We start from the raw sequence: 7,641 nt of genomic DNA, 5'->3' as shown, positions 1-7,641 counted from the left end.
GTGTGCATGCATGTATATGTGTATATACATATATGATATTGTATATGGAGGCAAAGCAGCTGAGCTCCTTCAGAGTGTTGGGCAATGACCAAGACCTTTGGCATTATATTGTGCTTGAGAAGAAGACCCATCAAACCGAGCAAAATCACAGTCGTAACAGATACTGGTGTCACACAAATGGCACATAAAAGCACTCATTACACTCTCAGAATGGTTGGCATTAAGAAGGGCAACCAGCTGTAGAAAACCAATGCCAAATGAAACTGGAGTCTGGTGCAGCCTTCCAGCTTACCAGCCCTGGTCAAACTGTCCACCCTTTTCCAGCATGGACAACAGACGTTAAATGCTGGTGAAGATGATACATACATACAGACAGACAGACAGAGAAAAATATGTACTGAACATGCATAATGAAAAATAGAAAAAGTCAGAAACACAACTAGAGGGACACGTTTTCCTGCTTGAACAGGAATGAGTCATTCAGGTCTCTGTTCTCCATCAGAATATATGAGTGAAGAAGGGTGGTGGAAAACAGGGAAGAAGTTAGAAAGAAAGTCATCATCCTCATCATTATCGTTTAACGTCCCCTTTCCATGCTGAAATGGGTTGGACGGTTTGACTGGGGACTGGCAAGCCAGGAGGCTGCACCAGGCTCCAATCAGATCTAGCAATGTTTCTACAGCTGGATGCCCTTCCTAATACCAACAACTCCAAGAGTGTAGTGGGTGCTTTTTACATGCCACTGGCACAGGAGCCAGTCTGGGGCACTGGCCACAGCTAGGGTTTTGTGGCATATTAGGAGGTCACCGGAAATCATTCAAAGAAAAAAATTTCCAATGATTCCGAGATAGGGTGGGGGTTCAGATTTCCACCCACCCCCTTTTTCCGAACAAAAATAAGGGTTTTGCAGCAAGTTTAGCAGGTCATTTCGAAGGCAGAGGTGAAATGAAAAAAAACTGGGGAAAATCTCCATCAAAACGGAGTAGTTCCAACTAATTTGGTCTTCCTGATCCGAAACTCCACGCAAATTTCTTTATAATCGTAATCTATGCCGTTTGAAAGATATTTGTATAAAATTTCATTAAAAAGCTCGCCATTTTCCAGAAAGTTATGAGAAAAACAAGTCGGAACGTGAATTTTCCGAAATTCGTCTCCACCCCTCCCAAAAATTATTTCCCATGAATCTCTATATACTCTGAATTCACAGCATCTAAACGGTATTTGTTGAAAATTTCGTTTAAAATATCCATTTTTCTGGAAGTTATGAGGCAACAAAGTCGGTGCGGTTACACATCTGTATACTCGCAGCCATGTGACTAGCGCGAGTCCACTCTTCTTAATGATCCTCTCGGAGTACCCACAGCTGTAGTTATGCCTAAATGTGTTTATGGGAAGAAGACATTGAAAAATAAGACTGACAAACAAGAAGTAGAAGGGGAAGATGGGCTAAAATGAACAGCAGATAGCTGTTCTTAAATCACTCTCCAGCAATTCTTTTTCCTTTGATTGTCGCATAACCATATCGATTTCCATGAGAATACAAACTCGCAAAAATTTTCTCAGGAATTCCAAAAAATAAGAGTTATAAGGAGTTATATGAGCTGCTTAAACCATGATTTCGGAATATAAAAATAATCTATCAAATATTTATCTCGTTATATTATTTCACATGTAACAATGGCATGCGTCTAAGAATAACAGATCGATATTTCAGTCTGGAAGTATTATCCTGTAAAAGTCAACAAAACGAGGACTTCCGAGAGCAAATATCTTTGTATCAATGTTGTCAGGTGTTTTTCACTTGTTGAAGGATTCACTGTATAACAATTCTCTCACATACATTATTACAGATTATTCAAGTAAATCTTTGTCAACTTACCGTTCTTCACATGCAATTAGTCAGTGCGCTATCAGCAACAATTCAATCGACCTCTTGCCTATCATATACATCGGACAAAGAATGAAGTTGTCCCCCTTTATATGCTGTGTATTTCTTAAATTCTCCGGTAGAAGGAAAGAGTTGCCAATTGAAACTTGCAAAAGGCATAAATTAAAACCGAGTCTTCGAATGTAACAATTTCCGAATATAACGTGGAAAAAAGTGTATGCAGGAATAAATGTCAGAAGACTGGCTAATGCAGAATCGAACCTCTCCTTGAAAAATGCATTTTTTTAAAAAAAATTTCGGATTTTGTTAACATAGCATAGTAATTTATTTGGGATTGTTGACAAGTGCTGAGCAAAGTGAGCGTATATATATAGAGAGAGAGAGAGTCAGAGCGAAGCCATAAAAACTTACAATTGCACAAGTAGGTCAGAAGTTACAGTGCTAAGGATGTAAGAAAAACGAACAAGCTGTAACCGGTGGAACAAAGGCTGGTGTGAAATGTGAAGATCTGTTCGCCGGCGGTCATGGTATCTGTTTGCTGACGGTAATGACGTCGAAGTTTTCGGCTGGCTGACTGACTGATTGCAAAAAGGGCACACTCTTTTCTCTTCTGCAGTGGTGAGTCCGTACGTCTGTAGCGTACGCTACACATCTATGAGCGAGGCAGTACGATTGACCGCACACTAGCTACCTCAGACATAGATGGCAGATTACTACGCCTGCCCGTTAATTTGCAAGAGACAAACTGTAGACGAGGACTTTTATTGCACAACGACGTAGACGATCTAGCCAACTTCCAGTCGCCCTTTGAATAACAGCAAACAGGATATAGTTCCAAGCTTCCACCAACATAGTTTTTAAGTATTGTATGTCTCACCTCTCTCCTCTCTAACTGAAGTTGATGTAGTAGTAAGCCACACATAGTAAAATCCATTACGCTGAGATCTGAAGTGTTTGAGGGTCATTCGTTAGGTTCAATGAAGTCAGGAGTATTGGCTCTGGGCCAGGTAATAGTGTCCTTGGCTCTATGGGCCTTTGCTCCATCTTGTTGCCATGTCCTTTGGGGGGGGGGGGGCATCCTGTAGTTAAACTAGTCGACAGAAAAGGGATTTTGGGTTTAATAGTGGATTGCATCCTCTCTCACGTAGATTTTTAATACACAATAATCAACATTTCAAAACATCCTCATTGTGGTTAGTTTTACACATAGCAGAATAATAGTTATATTTCCTGATGTTTTCGAAATGCTAATTAAAAGTAAAAGAAAAAAACTGAAACTAGCATCTCAGCAAAAAATTGAATAAATAGGTGTAAATATCAAAAGATTTATATAAAAATGTTCAAACTACTTAATTTAATTAAGGGCAAATTAACATATTTCCATTATTTTTACTCCATGATATTTTGGAAGATTTAGAAAAAGCTCTGTCAAAGCATTTAAGATGCATGTATTTTCATTTTGTTTGTTTTCTATGTAAAGAGTTGTAGTTGCTGGCACAGTAATTAGCCAGATCGAGTATTTGATCCTCAGAAGAGAGGTTAGATGATGGCTAAAAGAGTATTTGCTTATCTACTTCAAACTATATGTTACTGTTATGAAGGAGACAGGTATATTTAGCCAGTGGGGAAGCACAGATGAGGTTTGCCAACGTTCTGCAATATGAGGACTAGAGACTTGAAGTGTTTTAAATTGCAGGACACTGAGAGAATATTGCTGTCATAGGAGAGAAATGTGTCCACATAGCTGATAGTTCACTTGTATGCCTGTACCTCATTTGACAAAAATGTCAAGATGTTACAACTATGAGAGGATGAAAGGCCACATTAGTCTTAGCAGAATTTGAATTGATAATCGAAAGATCCAAAAGGAAAGTGTTGTAGTAGCAATGGGACAAGTGGTATGATGTAGCCACTATAAAGTGACATGACATCAGCCAGTAAAGGGAGTTGTATGTCAGTCGTACAAGTTCTCAGTTGGAGTTAAGTGTCAGTTACATGTAAAAGTCGAGTTCCAGTCACAGTCAAGCTAAACGGTTCAAATTCAGTGACTTAGCCAGCTTACCAACAAATAAGTAAGACAATGTGACTTCTTAGCATCGAACTGAAAATCTGAAAATTATGAAGCAATACTGGTTAAACGTATTATTTGCATTTCAAAACATTTTTTTTTGAAATTACAAATTTTATTAAACTGTTTTTGTTTTTTGGTAATTTATTCTTTATAAAAAACATTTCTCAACATAGCTATTTACTACTTGTTTTTCTCTCACTCTCCTCCTGATCATCATGTCTGGATGAAGCAAGAGCAGCAAAGAACTGGACAAGGAAGACACCAAGCTTAATCACAAGAGTCTACATGACAAACTCCAAGACATCACCCAGTTGGCCACCTGATGCTTAGTTTGTCATTCGTTGAGTACATCTTGGGCTTCATCTACAAAGAGATTTGTGCTGTGCTCAATGCGTTTCACAAGAATATGAATGTGACGACCTCTTCTGCCTCAAACTGGTTGACTCATATATATTGTACAGCTTTCTAACTGACATTATTTAATTTCTCTACTGCTGCTTTATTGGTATTTTTCTCCTTCATCTTGGATTTGGCATTGGAAATTTTCTTTTATGTAGTTTATTTTTGTGTCAATTTATACGGGTGGAAAAAAAAACATCAACTGTTTTAGATTTTATAATTTCTAAGTTTTGTCTCAATAACAAATACATTTTTTTCTTTATCTGGACTAGCAAGAAAAATGCTTGCACAGGAAAGATATTAATTAATTGCTGAGTGGGAGCATTAAGTAGTGATATGTATAAATATAATGTTATTACCAGTTTGAATATACCAATAGCACATTCAGACTTGTAAATAAGCCATTCACTGTGTTTTGTCATGGAGAAAATTTCTCACTATAGACAAATGGTCAATAACTAATAACAATTAATTATCATTATAATATCAGGTAAAATAAATCGACTTTAACACTAAAAAAATAATGGGGTGTCTAATCCTTGTTTACTTTTAAAATTTCAAAGTATCAATGATAAAGAAGCCAAATAAGAACAAATTTTTTAAATTTTACCAAAAAACCAATTATATAACCTTCTGCATATATCAACTATTTATTTTACTTTATTTTCAATCAGAAATTCTTAATTCAAATTATATGTATAACTGCAGATGCAGTAAAAACACACCTAAGTCAGCTCGCAGCTCAATCTATCCAGACTGTAAGATGCAAGCATCTTGGAATGGTCATTTCCTCTTCAGTCACAGAAACTGGACAGTGGCACAAGCAGGTAAGAGAGATAGTTTATGTCGTTCCAGTCAACATACATCAGCTGGTTGCACAAATCAATGGTTCATCATAATTAAATTATAGGGTGGGAGTGCGAACAAGTGATGTGTATAAATGAAATGTTATTACCAGTTGGAATATGTCAGTAGCACATTCAGACTTGTAAACAAGCTATTTGTAGACACAGTTCATCTACAGCAAAACATTTTCTCCATGACAAAACAGTGAATAGCTTGCTTATGAGTCCAAACGTGCTATTCACATATCCAAACTGGTCATAATATTGCATTTATACATATCATTGCTTAGCATTCCCAATCCATAATTTAATCGACGAGCCGTCAATCTGCACAACCAGCCAACATATGTTGACTGGAATAGCATAACATTCAGTTTCTGTGACTGAAGAGAAGAGAACCACTCTGAAATGCTTGTAGCTCACAGTCAGGATAGGTGGCACTATGTGCTGATTTGGGTGTATTTACAGCATTTGTCTACAGTGAGAAAGAAATTTCTCCATGACAAAACACAGTGAATGCCTTGTTTACAAGTCCAAACAAGCTACTGGCACATTTGAACTGGTAATAACATTGCATCAATTAATTGATCCTGTTAAAGTACATAAGTGAAAGCTTAAAAATATTACAGCTGAAGTTGGAATTAAAATTTGAATAAGCTCTAAAGGGAAATTGAGAAAAGATTAAAAGAAAAAGCAGGGTGTTCCTGGTATCTATTTCCTCTCCCCCATAGCATGTCATATTGAAATCATACCCAATGCTTTATGCTGTGTCTGAGGATGATGAACTAAATTTCTTTCTTTTGTGGATGAGAGGTTTGTTGGTCCAGCTTTATAGAAGTCATGAACATTGTGTGTGTGTATGTTTGTGCTTCTAGATACGAGCCCAAAAGCATTGGATTTCCAGATATTAACAGGCATAGATTCCAAACTTTAGTTGTGAGAGATTTCATTTCTTTAGTGCGAGTAAGTAAACCTTCAAAAACCACCATAACATTTATCTCTCACAATTTCTGAGCTGACAAGATACTATATCCTATTTCACTGTTAATAAGGGATTGGAAGTACATCCTAGTCACTATTCCTCACCACTATATGAGCTTGTATTTCTGAAGACCTAAAAGTAAGCTCAGATATATTTGGTAAAACACGAGTGGAAAGTAACTAAAATTTTTAAATTTTGCAAAACAGTTTACATACAATTGTGCATCACCTGCTCTCCTATCCTTCACCATACATATGTGTAGAACATTTAGTTGTTGTTCTAGCACATCCCACGACCACCTGCTACCTCGTTTCTTTGTTACTCTCACATGTATTGATGTTTTACAATATTTTTCTCCGCATAAGCACATTTTATGGAATGATGATAGTGGTGATGCATGATCTTCAAATGTTGGGCCTCACAAAGGCAATGACAAGTGACTGAGACCTTTGAGAAGGACCATCAAGCCAAGTGAGATCATAGTCATGGCTGATGCCAGTGTCACATAACTGGCCTGTTAAAAGCACGCTTCAGTCGTTAGCTGATATGCTGTGCTTGTGAAGACCTGTTGAACCAAGTAAAACTGTAGTCATGGCCGATGCCAGTGCCATCTGACTGGCACCTGTGCTGGTGACGCATAAAAAGTGCTGTTTAAGTGTTGGGCCTCATGGAGGCAGTGACAGGTGACCAAGATGGTTGGTGATATACTGTGCCATAGAAACTTTGCCAAATCAAATCGGAACCCGGTGCAGCCTCCCAGCTTACCAGTTTTCAGTCAACCCGTCTAACCCATGCCAGCATGGAAAACGGACGTTAAATGATGATGATGATGATGATGATGTGGTATCCATTGTTGGGATATAAGTAACAACAAACCAAAAATTCTTATTAAATTTTGAACCCCCACCCTGCATCAACCAAGTCCATGTGTATGTATGAAAAAACATATTTACTAACAAAAGTATGCTATTAAAATAAATTATCTTTTACACACCTTTTTTTAAATCAGTCTGTTGGCCTATTGAAATTCTTCACACACATGCATACACTATATAGACAAACACACACAGTAGTGAGTGGGAGAGTGTGGTAAAAATGTATAGAGAGAGGAAAATTTTTTAACATGAAAATAGCGAAAAATGAAAGAAGATAGACATCTTTTCTGTTGCTGTCACAGATTTTGAAATTTTAAAATTAAGTGAAAATTTTCAAATTTGGTATATTGATGCCCTTTCTCATGCTGAATTCAAGTGTGTGATCCATTTATTCCAGAAAAATTATAGATAAATGTTACAGAGGTTTAAAGATTGATCATTTTTACCCATTCAGAAAACAGGATTTGTGTGTAATAGTTGTGATAAAATGAAAGTAAACAGGAGACAAAGTTTTAAGCAAAATGAAAGCAATGCATGTGAGATAATATATATACAGATAGAGAGAAATAAATAAGAGAGAT

The 7,641-nt window shown here is 37.0% G+C and overlaps 1 protein-coding gene across 2 annotated transcripts in view; it reads right to left on the bottom strand.

Moving 5' to 3' along the window:
• The window catches only part of LOC128251164 (zinc finger protein 479-like), a 27,079-nt gene extending 24,640 nt beyond the window's left edge, over positions 1–2,439 (bottom strand). The window contains exon 1 of one of the 2 annotated variants that reach the window (XM_052977677.1): positions 2,300–2,439. The gene's annotated coding sequence lies outside the window, so the exon portion shown is untranslated. The other variant, XM_052977676.1, reaches the window with a different exon arrangement.
• Between the last annotated feature and the right edge of the window lie 5,202 nt (positions 2,440–7,641).

The sequence above is a fragment of the Octopus bimaculoides genome, chromosome 28 (genome assembly GCF_001194135.2).
Source record: "Octopus bimaculoides isolate UCB-OBI-ISO-001 chromosome 28, ASM119413v2, whole genome shotgun sequence".
NCBI lineage: Eukaryota > Metazoa > Mollusca > Cephalopoda > Octopoda > Octopodidae > Octopus > Octopus bimaculoides.
The sequence above is the reverse complement of the archived record's forward strand: the minus strand, read 5'-3'. Positions and strand labels throughout refer to the sequence as shown.